The sequence below is a fragment of the Lucilia sericata genome, unplaced genomic scaffold (assembly GCF_015586225.1).
Source record: "Lucilia sericata isolate MDLA Ls3-8-SP2 unplaced genomic scaffold, ASM1558622v1 Contig001739F_arrow, whole genome shotgun sequence".
Lineage (NCBI taxonomy): Eukaryota > Metazoa > Arthropoda > Insecta > Diptera > Calliphoridae > Lucilia > Lucilia sericata.
Window position 1 is genome coordinate 63,295 of NW_023995643.1, and position 19,401 is coordinate 82,695.

At 31.0% G+C, this 19,401-nt stretch overlaps 1 protein-coding gene across 1 annotated transcript in view; it reads right to left on the bottom strand.

Moving 5' to 3' along the window:
- Positions 1–18,429, bottom strand: part of LOC119612574 (ras-related protein Rap-2b) — a 70,272-nt gene extending 51,843 nt beyond the window's left edge. The window contains exon 1 of the mRNA XM_037968380.1: positions 18,017–18,429. The gene's annotated coding sequence lies outside the window, so the exon portion shown is untranslated. The remainder of the gene's footprint in view (positions 1–18,016) is intronic.
- Positions 18,430–19,401: the final 972 nt, after the last annotated feature.

Consider the following 19,401-nt stretch of genomic DNA (forward strand, 5'->3'; position numbering starts at 1 on the left):
GGAGACAGACAGATACATAAGTAACAAGACACGCAGCTATTTCATGGAGAAATTTAAAGATATACAAAATGCTATAAAAATATGAGCCAAACCACCAATATGGTTGGATAGACAAATCCGAAAATGTTGAATTGTTATAAGTTTTTTATGTTAAGAGTAACAAGATAATGAAAAATTAGAATATTTATAGGCTGCCTACAATAGTATCTACAACAAGAAATATAGGAATAATAAATTTACTTAAAATAATTTATCAGTAGGAGGGGTGGCTATTGTTGTGACTTTAAATGTTGCAAAAAGCTCTAATTTCTAATAATTTGTTAGGAGTGTTTTTTACAGAACTGTACTAGAACTGAACTGAACTAGAACGGAACGGAACGGAACGGAACGGAACTAGAACTAGAACTAGAACTGAACTAGAACTGAACTAGAACTGAACTAGAACTGAACTAGAACTGAACTAGAACTGAACTAGAACTGAACTAGAACTGAACTAGAACTGAACTAGAACTGAACTAGAACTGAACTAGAACTGAACTAGAACTGAACTAGAACTGAACTAGAACTGAACTAGAACTGAACTAGAACTGAACTAGAACTGAACTAGAACTGAACTAGAACTGAACTAGAACTGAACTAGAACTGAACTAGAACTGAACTAGAACTGAACTAGAACTGAACTAGAACTGAACTAGAACTGAACTAGAACTGAACTAGAACTGAACTAGAACTGAACTAGAACTGAACTAGAACTGAACTAGAACTGAACTAGAACTGAACTAGAATGAACTAGAACTGAACTAGAACTGAACTAGAACTGAACTAGAACTGAACTAGAACTGAACTAGAACTGAACTAGAACTGAACTAGAACTGAACTAGAACTGAACTAGAACTGAACTAGAACTGAACTAGAACTGAACTAGAACTGAACTAGAACTGAACTAGAACTGAACTAGAACTGAAACTAGAACTGAACTAGAACTGAACTAGAACTGAACTAAACTGAACTAGAACTGAAGAGATCTGAACTAGAACTGAACTAGACTGAACTAGAACTGAACTAGAACTGAACTAGAACTGAACTAGAACTGAACTAGAACTGAACTAGAACTGAACTAGAACTGACTAGAACTGAGCTAGAACTGAACTAGAACTGAACTAAAACTAGAACTAGAACTGAACTAGGACTGAACTAGAACTGAACTAGAACTGAACTAGAACTGAACTAGAACTGAACTAGAACTGAACTAGAACTGAACTAGAACTGAACTAGAACTGAACTAGAACTGAACTAGAACTGAACTAGAACTGAACTAGAAAAACTAGAACTGAACTAGAACTGAACTAGAACTGAACTAGAACTGAACTAGTGCTGAACTAGAACTGAACTAGAACTGAACTAGAACTGGACTAGAACTGAACTAGAACTGAACTAGAACTGAACTAGAACTGAACTAGAACTGAACTAGAACTGAACTAGAACTGAACTAGAACTGAACTAGAACTGAACTAGAACTGAACTAGAACTGAACTAGAACTGAACTAGAACTGAACTAGAACTGAACTAGAACTGAACTAGAACTGAACTAGAACTGAACTAGAACTGAACTAGAACTGAACTAGAACTGAACTAGAACTGAACTAAACTGAACTAGAACACTGAACTAGAACTGAACTAGAACTGAACTAGAACTGAACTAGAACTGAACTGGAACTGAACTAGAACTGAACTAGAACTGAAACTAGAACTGAACTAGAACTGATCTAGAACGGAAACTAGAGATATAAATTAATATTTCTTTAAATTTTTTATATTAATTAGAATTGCAAATGGAACTCTTTTTTATTTGCCCCTTAGAGAACCTTTATTTATTTTACTAATGTAAACTTTTGAATGATTCAACTGTTTGTTATACTGCAAATTAAAACACCCGTTAATAACAGAACTCAATTAAACTTTCATACTTTTCAATGGTATTGAAAATTAAACCAAAACAACACCACTTCACTTTAAGTGATTTTGTGGTTTTATTATAAAAATTGAATTTCCGAACTTCTTGTTTCCTTTAAGCATCGCTAACTTACACTGTCTCATACCCCAATTATAAACAGATTTCCACACTTATAAATGTGTATTTCGGTGTAAAGTAAATTTGTATTTCGTTAGCAATTATTTATGAGAGAATATATATACAGTAGTTCACGGTGCCAGGTCCAATTTCGTAATTATATTCTGTTCTAATTAAATTACAAACATCACCGGATTGTTGTTTCTTAAGGACAATGAAATGAGAACCGATTTCCTGATTGACTACTTGTGAGATGTAAAGTAATCGATTTCTCTTTTGTATGTCTTAGTGTCATCCTACGAGTACAAATATACTTGCGACATGAGAAGTAATCAATTTGCTTTTAGTTTTAAGTTTACACAGTATTTTGGAACATATTGCCCACTTCTAAAACTACTGGGTATGTCTGAATGAATCGGTGTGTGTTGGTATAGTACCTGGTTTCTATTTCATAAAATTAATCCCTTTCAAATCTCTTGTATGTGTCACTATTTATTGCTGGGTATTTGTTGCTGTGGTTTTAACAGGGATTTTTTATGACAATTTAATTAAATACCTTACGTAATTACAAACGATTACATTTACTGGTAATTTCTAGTTTTGTTTTGGTTTTTATTTTTGGTATAAGAGATATCTAATGAATACTAGTATTTAACACATACTTAGAGATATGTCACATAAATTTATTTGGATAGATTAAAATTAAGTTGTTATTATTACTAATGCAGAATTACTGTATCATTGTATGGAAAGTTCATATTTACATTATTACACCATTACTTATGCTGCATTAAAATTATAAATTTCATCATTATCATTAAACAAAAACAAATAATTAAAACTTTAATTCTTTATAGATTAAGGGATTTTTGAAAAAAATAAATTTTTTCTGCTAGATTTTTCTTGTTAATTATTTAAATATAATGCCCACACATCATAAAACCAAATGCATAAATTTACACCAGAATAAATAAAATACTGTGACAATTGTTTTTCACTAAATATTTAAATGGATAAATTTTATTTTGTTTACACTTTTTTTGACGCCTTTCAGTCATATCTATAAAATGCTTTTAATTAAAATTGCTGGAATGGAAATCACCTGTTCCGTGCATGTTCAAAAAAAAGGAGGGAAATCATATTATATTTTCCATGTATTGTTGACAATATTTACAAATTTATTTTCATTGTCAATGAGTTTGTTTTTTTGTTGTAGCCACTGCTACAACTTTGGCTGTGTTGTTGCCGTTATTGTTCATTGTACTGATATAAATTGGTAAATAATCTGAAACTCTTAACGCTTGTCATTAATTAATTTTGTATAAATTTCATTGGAAAATATTGTATTCGAGGAAATAGTTTGACAATGAACACACATACATAAATACATTTGGATATGTATTAAAATTCTATACTTTCATACATATAGTTATGTATGTATAGGTATATTTATATGAAGATTAAACTGTATAATATTTCAACAGTTTTTGGTTAATTTTGTTTAATTCCTATACAAAATACAATATATGTATGTACGACTTTTGGTGTCATGGTGAATGAAAATATCAACTGGAGTTTGAAGGTAAACGAAAACCACATCAAACATAAGCGTTTTTTCAAATTAATTTTTTCGAAATTTGAGAAGTATAACACTTGATTTAAATTACAATAAAGAGTGAAATCGAAAAATGCTAAACTGCACAGGGGTCCAAAGGCTCAATCTAGCCGGATTAAAGTCAAAACTCGCTTTTGAAAAGTCGTATTGAAATGAAGGTTTGCATGTTTATATACTACACATTAATATAAATAGTCGTAAAAAATGGGCAAATTATGTTGAATGGGCGTGGCCTATTTGTTGACAATTCCATGCTAATAAATACTACATACATTTTTATGTTGTTATGTTTATGTTCAATGTGTTTCGTTAATTTGTAATAGTTTCTGATATAACTTCCAGTATTTTAATATTAAGGGAGGCCACGCCCACTACTTTTGGTCTGCCCATTTTAGTAGTAAATAGTTAATGGATAGTATTATTATTAATTTCAAGTTGCTATTTCTTATAGTTTCTGATATAATTTCCAGTATTTTAATATTAGAAGCCACGCCCCTTTTTTTGGTCTGCCCATTCATTTTAAGTTGCTATTTCTTATAGTTTTCCATTTATACAAAATTATTTTTTTTCTTTAGGTGGGAGGTGCCACACCCATTATTTGTGGTTCTCGCATTTTTGTTCTAAATATTTGTATTGAGAGTAGATTTATTCGTACAAAAATTGAAGAATACTTGTCGTTATAGTTTCCCAAATACAAAAAACCACGCCTACTATTGTTGGTCCGCCCACTTTTTCCAAATATTCATATGAATGTCAGAGGTTTCCCTACAAAATTTGGGAACTCTACCCGTTATAATTTCTTAGAAAAATGAATGTTTGCCTTTACATTGTATGGGCATGCAACCTACCGCCCACTTTAAATTTCATCAAAATTTGGCAAAAACCGGCAAAGACAACAACATAAAAACCCACGGCTTAAGTCCAATAATTCAATAATCTCAACTATCCTACAAAATAGGTAATTATTTCTAAAAAAAAACATTATAATTTAATACCAAATATAAAAAAACAACTCACAGTCATTCCCATTTAATACACACATATGTATGTATGTATGTATGTGTTGGCACATCATTACTAAGGGGAAGTACTTGACTCAATTAATTTTCTGCTCTTGTCGTCGCCTGATTGAACTTGTTTCAGCAGGCATTTTGTTATTTATTATAGTTGTTTATTTTTTTTTTTTTTTGCTTTTGTGAATATATGAATGATTAGATGATGACTGTTACCCCCTTTTAATTATTGCAATATTCATTATGTTTATACTATATATACGATTTCTTGTTTCTCTTTTGCTCATTTTCATACTATTGTTTAGTAGTTCAATGCTAAGTGTACGTATTGCAAACAAAATTGTGCAAAATTGTATTTTAGTTCAATACTACGGTTGAAATATAGTGAATATTGCTGACACTTGCAGGTATAACAAATAAGAGTGGTATATTGGGCTGCGTCGAATCTTATATACCCATCATCACATTGTATTTTAAAAATATAAAAAAAAACTATTTTTTATTTAAACAAAATAATTTTTTAATTTTGTTCGAAATTTAATTTTTTTATATTTTTAAAATGTTTTTCTTTTATTTTTTTCCAAAAAAGAAATCCAATTATATTTATGCATTTTCTCCATTCCCGATTTCAGCTATCTTGTTGTTGTTTTCAGGCGTTAACCTTTCAAGTTTTACTAATCTATTTTCTTTCAATTTTTCCCCCAAATTCATAATTTCTTTTAAATGACAAAAATCCGTAATTTATGGTGATTTTAAACAAAAAATTTCTTAAAAGCCAGGTTTCAAGATATCTGGGGTCTTCACAATATTGATTTCAATAAACATACAGAAATATGGACAGACAGACAGACAGAAAGACGGACAAACTGATAGATAGACAGATAGATAGATAGACAGACAGACAGACAGACAGACAGACAGACAGACAGACAGACAGACAGACAAAACAAACATATAGACTGATACACAGACAGATAGACAGACAGAAAGAAAGAAAGACAGACAGACAGACAGACAGACAGACAGACAGATATACAGACAGATAGACAAACAAACATATAGACTGATACACAGACAGACAGACAGACATACATACAGTCAAACAGACCGACAGACGGACAGACAAGCAGACAGTCACACAGATAGACCGATAGTCTGACAGCAAAGCATAGGGTCAGAAAATTATATTGTAGATATTACAAACGGAATGATAACCTAATATATACCCGTCTCACGAAGGTGAAGGGTGTTTAAATCGCAAAAAAATAGGTGGCAGCCAAATACAGGCATTGGCAATCAATAATGTATTTTGCAAATGTTCTATTACTGACTGACAACTGGTCTGGATGATTCCAATGAATTGTATTTGTGTGCACGAATGAGTAAATTTTGTTTAGTTTTATTTTTAATTTATTATATTTTTGCGATTTATTTACATTTCAAAAAGTATGGAGTGTGTTTAGTCATAGTAAAAAGGGAGATAGTAAAAATGCTATTGTTTACCCTTCAACATAACCACACTCAATCATGTAAAAAAAAAACAACCAAACAGAAATGTGTGATAAATCTGTATAAATAAATTATATTAAATAAGTTATACAACCAAGACTAAAATCGAAAACAGCCTAAGTCTCATTTTCATTCAACTAACAAATAATCTTTAATAATGCGAAACTTTGTGCGAAAAATGTGATTTGCAATTTAGGTTATTATTACTTGTAGTCATATATACATAATTTTTTTTTTTTTGCTATAAGATAACAAAAGCTGTAGTATAATTTTGAAAGGTTTGCAAAGCGAATACTTGCTATGGTATATTTCATTTGCATTTAAATTAATACCACCTACAAGTGGGAGACTTTACAGCAAATTCCTTGAATAGATATTTAGTTGTGTTATGTGTATATTAATTTTCAAGTATCTGTTATTATGTGCTTTAATTACTTCCTACAAGTAATTCAATTTTACTACTTTTCTTGGGAAAATTTTTCAGGTTATAATATGCAATAGGAAATTTGATAACTCATTTATAATTCTTGGTAAAATGTTGAAGAGCAAAAATTTTGGTATAATTTCACAATATTACTTAAATATTTTGGGGGGGGGGAAAAGTAAATTTTATTTTTAGTTCATTAATTTGAATTGATGCAAAGAATCAGTATTTTTAATGAACACATTATGAAAATAATAAAATTATATTAATAGATTTATGAAAATAAGTTTAAATCTTAATTTTATTGAGAATTAATAATAAATTGTGTTTTTTTTCCTTTTCTTTATTACAGGTACATAATTTAAGACTTAAGTGAACTACAGGTAAAATAAATTAAGATATTTTAAGGTTTTTAAATAATATTAGAGACGATTATTAGTGTAGACCTCGAGAATTGATCACTTCTGATATATTTATAATCATTTAAACGATATTTTGGCTGAACACTTGTATGCAGGTTAGATAAAATGCTAACCCGCTATTGTTAATGTTTATATTAATAAGGAATATTTGTGGCCAATTTAAGTCCTTCAGCTTATCCTGTTCGGATCTGCAGTAATATAGATTAAATGACGGTCGGAAGTTTGTAACTATTCATTGTCGATTTTTTCAACTATTTCCATTTTTCCATTAATAACAGACAGACAGACAGATAGGCAAACAGACAGATAGACAGACAGACAGATATATAGATAGATAGATAGATAGATAGACAGACAGACAGACAGACAGACAGACAGACAGACAGACAGACAGACAGACGGACAGACAGACAGACAGACAGACAGACAGACAGACAGACAGACAGACAGACAGACAGACAGACAGACCGACAGACAGACATGGCTTAATCAACTCTGATATCTATAACGATTCAGAATATACATAAACTTTATAGAATTGGAAAATTATATTGTGAAACTTACAAACGGAATAACAAACTTATATATAACCTTCTCTCGTCCTGTTGTATGGAACCAAATGAAAGAGGAACCAAATATAGAAATGAAACTTTCTTCAAATATTATCAATTAATTGGTGTTGAAAATAGACAACTTCATTCAATACAAACGGCCTCGAAATACATATATAGATAGATAGATAGATAGACAGACAGACAGACAGACAGACAGACAGACAGACAGACAGACAGACAGACAGACAGACAGACAGACAGACAGACAGACAGACAGACATACAGACAGACAGACAGACAGACAGACAGACAGACAGACAGACAGACAGATAGACAGACAGACAGACAGACAGACAGATAGACAGACAGACAGACAGACAGACAGACATGGCTTAATCGACTCTGATATCTATAAGGATTCAGAATATATATAAACATTATAGAATTGGAAAATTGTATTGTGAAACTTACAAACAGAAAAACAAACTTATATATAACCTTCTCTCGTTCTGTTGTATGGACGATATGAACCAAATGAAAGAGGAACCAAATAGAGGAATGAAACTTTCTTCAAATATTATCAATTAATTGGTGTTGAAAATGAACAACTTCATTCAATACAAACGGCCTCGAAATACATATAACTGGCTATAAAATGTTTGTTACTAATCCCTATGAAATGCTCACTCTGATCTCAATTATTTTTGATATAAATATGACATGATGGGTATCCTTTTTCATATTTTAAATTTTGTCAACATTAAACCATATCCTATTACATATTTAATTAAAACTCTATATGCTTAATAATTAAATACAATAAATTATTTTTTATTTAATTAAATATTTGCTGGTTTCTCTACACATACAATGTTGCTATTTAGATTGTTTATTAAATTAAATCTAAAAATCAGCTTATTATACAATTAATTGTTGGCACCATGACGATTTTATTTGTGTGTGTTTTTTTTTTATATAAAAACAAAAATTAAAATAAAGCAAATACAATTAAATATTGTTAAAATTATGTTGCTTGCCAAAGAAATGTTGATTTAAGCATTAAAGCTACTTACTACACCCGCTTTACACTTTGCCTGTCTGTAATAAAGCTAATTTAAGGATATTTAAACACATACAAATGTACATTTACACAATATGTTACAATGTAAACAACATTCTGCCTTTTGTCACACTCTCCACTCTCTTAGTGTTTTTTCTCTACGTTCGTTTTATAATTGATTTTTACTTTGTGTATGTTTTTGCTGGGGAATGTACATAAATACAATTTAGTTGAATACATTTGTTTTGTATTTCTTTCATTCCTTGTATACGTATGATTAATTTAAGATTAAACTGTTTTTTTGCACCAAAATAATCATCATACGCACTAGGGTTTTAAAAGAAACACATGCTGCTGAGTATGTATGTATGTGCGTTTGTATTTACACACACACATCAATTTAAAATGTTAAACCAACCATTAAATAAAGCTATAATATGTTTTCAAAACCACAAAAAAAAAAAAAAACACAAAATCGTTGGTAATCTTTGTTTCTTGGGGAAAAAACTGAACAAAAACACGAAAAGTTTCAAAAAAAAAAGATTAACCTTCCAATAAAAAAAGACAACAAACAATTGGTTAGAATGTGTTTTCATTATTTTATTTATTGTTCACATTAATTTTGTTCTTTTTGTTTAGCACAAAACAATAAATGTTTAAAACGTTTTGTGTTTTATTTTTTTGTTCATTTGACAACGATATAGTTGAAGCAGAGAGACGTGATTTAAATTAATCACTTTGTAATATAATAATGCAATTTAAAAAAAAAGTAAGAATATATAGTCGGACACGGTCGACCATATGATATCCTACATCAGTCTTATTGCAAAATTTCATCGTGATAGTAGTTTTTATAAATGCATTACTGTCTTTCAAGTCATTCTTTCAAGGGGCTGCTTTGTATGAGGGCTAGGGTCAAAAAAATGTCAGATCATAACAAAAATCGGCTTTATTATGCAGACTTTTATAAAACTAATTTGTGACGGTTTTTGTTGAGATACTAGAACATTTAATATAATTATGAGCTCCAAAGGCCTATTCGGGGGTATAGTTGTATGTGGGCTAAGTGGAATAATGGACCGATTTCGATAGGCTACGTCCTTGAGCTAAGAGTCAAGAATATGTGCCAAAACACAAAGATGAATATACGGACAGACAGATAGAGAGACTGACAGACAGACAGACAGACAGACAGACATACAGATATACAGACAGACAGACAGATAGACAGACAGACAGACAGACAGACAGACAGACAGACAGACAGACAGAAAGACGAAAATAGTTAAATCGACTCAGAAATTCAGAGCCGATTGGTAGATTTTAAGGTGGGTGTAAGACCCAAATTTTTGGATACAAACGCATGATACCCTCCCCACTATAGTGGTGTAGGGTATAAACATGGGGAAAGACATAATAAATTTGAAAAATTTAAAGGGTTTTTTGTTGAAAGGCGTAGAAAAGTTATGAATCATTCTTGACGGCATTAGCTTACATTGGTCTTTTTGCAGTCACAGGATGAGCTAAAGACGATTGACTACAACTCTCTGACTTGAAAAGTATACTCTTTTTTGGCAATTTTTGTACATGACGCACTATGTACAAACACTTTACTCGTAAACTTGAGCTATCTAACCTCTGAACATAGAAGTCTTATTGTAAAATATCCGCTAAACTTCGGACTATATCTATAGCATTGTTTGGTAATATACACACAATCACACTGCTAAGATAGGCCTTGTTGTTTCGACAATAGAACATAGAGATAGATGTTTTTTGGCAGAAGTACGCACTGTGATCTTAACATAGTATGATCAGAGTACGTTCCCAAAGAAAGAAGGATGTTTTTCGATAACATAATAACAGAAATATCTTACATCTAACATCATTACACAGACCATTCATCCGACACATTTATAAATTCTTCATTGCCACTCCTCTACATGGTTCTGGTAATAGCAAATAAACTTATCTTTCAATCGTTGACACCTCGTGTTCGAAAGTCACTCTATAATCCTGATGGCAATTACACCAAAGTGAGGACGGCTAATGTGCCCACTTTGTCCCGTACAAACAGGGAAATTCATTGATAGTATAAGGACGGGAATATCTTATATCCATCATCATTACACAGTCCTTTCATTCGACACATCCACACCTACAACAGCAAAAAAACTTATCCTGCGATTTCGGTTTCAACTATAAACACTACATGTACGAAAGTCACTCTTTAATTCTCCGTTCATTATCGCTTGGTTCGTCTGTCGTAATTTTTGTCCATCTGTCCATCCATCTACCTGTCTGTTGATATAACTTTAATTCTGTACATATCTCGTGAACTATAGGAAATATTCTATTCGACCTTATATTAGTAAATGGGACAATGTCAGTCTTCTTCAGGTTATGCAATTATATCAAGGTGCTAGAAATGGTGGAATTCGTAATCTGTCATTATCCAAGAGATGGCTAGAAAATAGATTCCATGCTAAACTGTGTTGTTGGGTAAAACCCCCGAAATATGCCGATTGGAAATTATAGTATGGACTACGACATTCTATCTTCTTGTATGCTCTTTTTATATGTAAGTTTTCTTATTAAAAATAATCACAATGGTCTTCAAGTGGACTGGCACCTTTTCGGTATATAACCCTTCCCTAACAAACACTTACTTTTAATACACCTTTTATACAATATCATTGCATATTTAAGAAATAACGTCTAAATTAGTTTCAACTGTTTTCTCCCCAAAATAAAAGAATCTGCATTTTTATAGCTATTATGTGATTTCTGAAACAAGTAAAACATGTTCAAAAATTATTTAATAAAAAAAACAGAAAACGTGCTGCATATTTTTCATTATTGTTGAACACAAAAAACGTTTTACTTATTGTCAATTAACTTTAATATTATTTCACAACGCTTGTCAAAAAATATCTATAATTTGTGGTTAGAAATGATTTCATATCTTTACTGCTATTTTCATTTTATTAAATTTTTACAAATGTCAAAAAAAATTTATCTGTACATGCAATACAACTGACAAGTATTTAAAGATCTGCTGAAATAAAATTCATAACATATTTTGCTACTCTAAACTTTCGAAATCCTGTCAAGTATACTACGTGTAAACCTGTTGGAACGTGAATTTGCAAAAAGGGAAAAAAACAAAAATTTCAAACAAAATACCTTAGAGATATTAAGATTTTCCAAATACTGAACACACATCTTGTTTTTCATATCTATGGTTTTATTTTATTCAGTTTTTGTTTACCTTTAGTCTTCATTTCTATTTAAAGCTTTTTAAATCTAGCAATGAATTGTTTTTTTCTTCTCGTGTTTTTTTTTTTGTTAGAGAGAAGGGTCTCAGATCTTTTAATAATTGTAATGGATGACTTTTGTTTGATTAAAGTATTTACTTGGAAAATTTTTTCTACTCGTGTTCTTTCATGTTGCCATTCGTTGTAAAAAACACGTGTAAATACTTTAGATGGTGTGTTGCTTTAGCAAAGATTAAAAACTTTTAGACATTTAATTTTATTTAATCAAATTATAGTCATTTTTACGTTTTTTTCGGTTTGTTCATTCTGCTGCCGCCTACATTGTAAATTAATATTGTGTAAATGAACACAACAAGCAATGACAATTAATTCTTGAGGGAGATTTTTTTCTTTTTAAATTATAATTGATTTTCTTTTAAACAATTTAATTACTTTTTTTAGTAATTTGAATTTAGACGTCTGTGTGTAGGGGCGGTCAATCAATTAATTGTGAATTTTTTTGAGATTGTGTTAAATATATGTATGTCTAAGCAATTTTTGTGTTGAATGTTATTTTCTTCATTCTTTAAAACGGATATATGTCTATACGTATGATTGTTTTAAATAAATTATTTAGTTACTCATACGTCCAGGGTGGCAGTGTATTTAAATGAAACTTATGTATAGGGAATTTCGTTTCAAGTGACTTAACTTTAAAAATCGATGTCTTCCGATTTGGATGAAATTTGCACCAAGGTTAGTATTATGGGATAGTGGACAGAAACAAACTCTCAGCTCTATTGGTCAAGAACTGCCGGACTCAGAAAGGGTCAAAGCTGGACATTTTGGTCATTCAGATGAGTTTAACTTTTCACCTATTGGTCCTAGCAGAAATTGTCCAAAGGAGTTCAGATAGCTATTTCTTCATTCTTTCCAATTTTTTTTTTAATTTTTGTTGCTTAAAAGAAAGCTTATACAATTTCCTTGAAGAGATTTATAGTCCCATAATGGGATGCGAGTGGGTTATCTGTATCTCAAAGTTCGGGAGTTCTTGACCGATACAGCAAATTAGTGAACTACTATCCAATAGTACTAACCTTAGAGCAAATTTCGTCAAAATCTAATTTTTGAGTAGGGTGACTTGACATAAAATTCCCCATATATATAGTAGAAATTCAATGAAATTTTACAGTTATAAAAATATTTCTATTAAAAATGTAAAAAAAAAAACTTAAGAATTGCTCATCTCTTGAGGCCAAAGACGTTTGAAGCGTTTCCCATGTACTCAGAAAAAAGACATGGTTGTGGTAACCATAAACTAAGAGCACCATATTATGAATAGATTTATGATTATAGTTTAATCATATTATTATTAATATTGATAATATTATTCATAATATTTTCCTATTAAACATAACTTGTCATACCTAATCATGTTATGATTCCATAATAACAATAATATGATCCCAAGTAAAATTTATTTTTTTTAAGGGAAACTATAGAAAACTAAAGAAAATTAACTTTTTGTGGTCTTTCGAGCCGGATTGAAGAAATTAACAAATATTCTCCTTTAAGAGTAATATGAAAACCCCGTGTATCACATCACATTATCAAGGCGAAATTCTTTCAAATTAAGAGCAGGAGAGGTTTTGTATTAGTCTGTTTTCGTTTCGAACGAATTGATTTAGGGAATATATCCAGTGTTCATATCTTTTGGGTATTCACGTCGAAAAGGTAGTGAAACGACAAAACTTCACCTTCACTGCGAAAAGTCTTCATATCATGGCTCGAAGGACCACGGGGTAGTGGTAAAGAAAATTAACATAATTGGAAATAAACAAGTAGAGTGCTACATTCTACTATGCCGAATTTTTTATACCCTTCACCATAGTGTTGAATTTAAGATTTTTTTCTTAAATTTTTTCAAAAAATTTGCATTACGTTTATAAATGCTTTCCCATCTCTGTGACAAAGAAATAAATTCAAAACAACTGTTTATTATAAACAAGCAAACACAACGTACATTCAAACAATCACAATCTCTAATGTAGATTTTGTATTTATTCGTCTGCATTTAAAAAATACTAATTTTTCGACGAAATTTTCAGAGGTTGCCTCAGATTATTGCTCATATCTCCATTACTTATGAACCGATTTTGCTGATTTTAAATAGGAAACTTCTCGAAAGCATGTCAGATAGAATTATTGAAGACTGAGATCACAGAGAGGTCTTCAGGAAATTGATTTCAACACACACTCACAGACGGACAGACAGATAGACAGACAGACAGACAGACAAACAGGCAAACAGACAGACAGACAGGCAGATAGTGCGACAGATAGTCCGACAGATGGACAGACGGACATGACCTAATCGACAGCGCTATCTATAAGGATATAGATTACATATCGGAAAATTATATTGTAGAAATTACAAACGGAATGACAAACTAATATATACCATTCCCACGAAGGTGATGGGTATAAAATACGGGAGTTAATCTGAATATGTAATTTTAGTTAAAATTTTTTAAAATTATTTTCTTACTCAAGAGCACATACATAAATGAATGAGTCTATTATATTGAGTAACGAAAGAACTTCTTGTTCTTAGGGTACATAGTGTAATATTTGCATAAATGTTCTTAAAATTAAACAATTAGAACTAAACAATTATTTAAGAGGACATGTTTGAAATATTGGCAAATTTAAATCTCCTTCAAAGACACTTAACTACTTTATAGGATACAAGCTAAAAATTAGTTCAACTCATAGCGCCATAGATATTAAGCTTTGGTGTCCGTTCTTCTGATTTGATTTGGACAGGTTATGACAATAGAAACTTTTTCATCGTTGGGTTCAAAAACGATTTTCTCTAATAGCTTTGAAATTGCCGTTTGAGTAGTTTACAATAATATTCATGGAGTAATATCTCAAATTCTTCTAACGTTTTCTGTTTTGTCTGAAACCAACATATACACCATAAGCATCGATTATCATTCAGTGTGTTTCAGCGAAATTTGTATACCTCACACCAGTAAATTGGGTAGGACCTACACTTACCTTAAAATATACAAATTGGCTCAGTATTACTTTCAGAGTCGATAAAGCAATGTCCGTCTGTGCGTCCATGTAAACCTTGTTAGCACACTATAGCTCGCGATTTTCAAGATAATTTCATACAACTTGGCACATACACTTTTTTCACCCAAAACGGTTGAAATTGGTCGTCTAGCCCCCATACAGCCGTACCCCATAAACAGGGCTTTTCAGATTATACGGACCAATATTTTAATGCCAAACAATTTGTATCATCGAACCTACAGATTAAGTCAGTTGGATCAATGGACGGACGGACCTGTATAAATCGTACTATAATTGTATGCGGACCCTTAATATGTACATTTAATTTTAAGGATCTACGATCATATATTATTAGAAAATATATTGTTTTCCAGTATTTATACCCTACACCACTTTAGTGGGAGGGTATATTGGGTTTGTGCTGATGTTTGTAACGTACAATAATATTGGTCCTATACCCACCTTAAAGTATACCAATCGGCTTAGAATCCTTTTTCTGAGTCGATTTAGCTATGTCCGTCCGTCCGTCCATGTAAACCTTGTAATCAAACTACAGGTCGCAATTTTGAAGATAAATCAATGAAATTCGGTACATGATCTTCTATTGTCCCAGGGACGAAGCCTATTGAAAATGGTTACGATCGGTCCATTATTTCACCTAGCCCCCGTATAACTGAACCCCTGAATAGGGCTTGTAAACCTTGTAATCAAACTACAGCAATTTTGAAGATATTTCAATGAAATTTGGCACACGATATCCTATGGTACCAGAGACAAAGTCTGTTGAAAATGGTTAATATGGGTCCATTATCTCACCTAGCTCCCATACAACTGAACCGTACTAATAGGGCTTTTAAGTTCATAATTATACCCTACACCACTTTAGTGGGGAGGGTATATTGGGTTTGTGCTGATGTTTGTAACGCACAATAATATTGGTCCGATACCCACCTTAAAGTCGATTTAGCTATGTCCGTCCGTGCGTCTGTCTGTCCGTCCGTCCGTCCATGTAAACCTTGTAATCAAACTACAGGTCGCAATTTTGAAGATAATTCAATGAAATTTGGTACATGATCTTTTATTGTCCCAGGGACGAAGCCTATTGAAAATGGTTAAGATCGGTCCATTATTTCACCTAGCCCCAATACAACTGAACCCCCCAAAAGGGCTTGTAATCCTTGTAATCAAACTACAGGTCGCAATTTTGAATGAAATTTGGCACATGATCTTTTATGGTATCGTAGACGAAGGCTATTGAAAATGGTTAACATCGGTCCATTATTTCACCTAGCCCCCATACAACTGAACCCCTCGAATAGGGCTTTTAAAACTTGTAATCAAACTACAGGTCACAATTTTGAAGATAATTCAATGAAATTTGGCACATGATCTTTTATGATATCGTAGACGAAGGCTATTGAAAATGGTTAACATCGGTCCATTATTTCACCTAGCCCCCATACAACTGAACCACCGAATAGGGCTTTTAAAACTTGTAATCAAACTACAGGTAGCAATTTTGGACATAATTCAATGAAATTTGGCACATGATCATTTATGGTACCGTAGATGAAGCCTGTTGAAAATGGTTTACATCGGTCCATTATTTCACCTAGCCCCCATACAACTGAACCCGCCGAATGGGGATTTTAAGTTCATAATTATGTTTAATATACTCATATCTCGACAAAAAGCTGCAATAACCAAGTTGTATACAAGACTTGATGACCCCACGATTTCCATAATAATAGGTTCTCATATGAAAAGCCCCCATCAAAATTTCACTTAAATGTCCACAATTTTATTCAACAATAAACGGCTTAAGTATGTATATCTAAGGCAAGGTACAATTCAACTTAAATGCTTTATTATGGCAACTAAATCACATTATATTTTTGTCAAAGGTGTTGGGTATTATATGGTCGGCCTCGCCCGACTATAATTTCTTACTTGTTATGTTTAATATACTCGTATCTCGACAAAAAGTTGCAAAACCAAGTTCTATACTAGCCTTGATGGCTCTCATGAATTTTATAATTATAGGGTCTAATTTGACCATAACCCCTATACAAATCCCCCTTCAAAATTCGACTTAAATGTTCACAATTTTATTCAACAATAAATGGCTTAAGTATATCTGCGGCAAGGTACAATTTAACTTAAAGGCTTTATTATGAAAACTAAATCACATTTTTTTTTGTAACAGGTGAAGAGTATTATATGGTCGGCCTCGCCCGACTATAATTTCTTACTTGTTTTAAATTAATTCATGTTTTGTAAAATCTTTAAAGGCAAAAAATATATTTTTTATAAAGAATTCATATAATTCTAACTAAACCTTTTCAAAATATATTAATTTATACAATAATAATAAAAAAAAATAAATTTTCCATAATTCTTATTAATAATATTTTCCATTCAGTTGTCGTATATAATTTTTGTCCTTTACACGCCCAATGATTTTATTAGCATTTTGATAGACCTTAATAGGATCATTAATAATTTATTTTTAACTCATATTAATTTTTTTTATATATTGATTTGGCAATTCATATAAAAATTTACAAAGCATGTATATATTTAAACATACATACATATGTATATAAATAAAAAAATAATCATATAAAACATACATAAATAAATAGAATGTCAAGGGTACTTGTTCATAAATTTTACCTTTTCGAAAGGCAAATTAAAAAGCTTGCACATGAGTTGGAATATAATGTGAGTAATAAATATATTTTTTTTATATGATAAACGTTTGCTGCTACTGTTTTTTATGATTTTTATTTATTTGCTGTCACCTAAGTATGTGTACAAATATTATATTACATATTACCGAAAAATATATACAATATTTACGCTGACATACATAATTTCAACAAGTCAACAAAATATTTAAATATCTCCTAATACTTTTCATACACACCCAAGTTTTTTTCCCCCCTCAAGTGTTGTTGTTAAAATAAAAAGTGCAAATAAAAGTTTAAAAAAATATATCTCTTACCTTTAAAATATAAATATTCTGTTCTGTTTATCCTTCAAGTGGAATGAGAAAATATTCCCATTGTGGTTTTAATTTTACTTTGTGATTGTTGATATTGAAGATGATGATTTGCTGCTGTTGTATGAATGGAAAATGAGGTTCTAACACTTGAAACTTTTTGCACAATAGACACAATTAAAAAAAAAAGAAAAAACGCACACAATCAAACACTTTTATTTAATTCTTTTAATGAAATTATTAATTTTTAATAATTCTGCTTTAAGTTATATTCAAATATTTTTCTCTATATATTTTCTAAAATTTTTATTTTCTTAATCAATTTTTATTATATTTTCCTTTTTATATTTAACTAAATTTAATTTTTGAATTTTCTTCCGTTTTCAAAAAATATTGACAACGTTACTTATCGAATACCCGGGAAAAACTGATTTTCACTTGATGCATGTGAAATGCCAAAAGTATGAATTTGTGTTTTCTTTTTTCACTATGTGTGTGTGTAAGTGTTTTTAGTAGTAACCATTATTAAGGCAACATAAACATGTTGAATGTTAAAGCTTTTATAGTGTTTTTTTTTTATAGATAAAGCAAAACTCCGGGAAAAGCTTTGTTCGCAGCATAATACATGTTAGTAGGGAAATCCAGAAAGTTTTTCTATAATTCTCTATTTTTATTTTGTTTGAAAGTGTAAATTTACCAAAAGCTTTCAGTGTTTTTAATGGCTGAATTGTCGTGGAAAGCTTTTTGTTGATAAGTGACTCTTTGTGAGCATGACAGTAACCACTAAAATGTTGGTTAAGTGTAAAGTAGATTTCCTCATTAGCTAACCGAGGAAAATTTCCTATTAAAAAGGTAGTTTCTTAAAACTTTTCTTACAGCAATGTCAATTTATATTTTGACTGCTTTTTTGTATAAACAAGTAACTAATACTCCTAGGTAGTCAGATTCTGACCACTTTTTAAACAGAAAATGTGGTCAGATTCTAACTTATTTTCGTATAGAAAATGTAGTCAGATTCTGGCTACTTTTCATCTAGAAAATGTAGTCAGATTCTGACTAATTTTCCTATAGAAAATGTAGTCAGATTCCGACTACTTTTCATATGGAAAATGCAGTCAGATTCTGACTACTTTTGCTATAGAAAATGTAGTCAGATTTTGACCGCTTTTCATATAGAAAATGTAGTCAGGTTCTGACTTCTTTTCGTATAGAAAATGTAGTCAGATTCTGACTACTTTTCCTATAGAAAATGTAGTCAGGTTCTGACCACCGAAATTATGGTCAGATTCTGACTACTTTTCATATAGAAAATTTTCCCAGATTCTGACTACTTTTCATATCGAAAATGTGGTCAGAATCTGATTACTTTTCCTATAGAAAATGTAGTC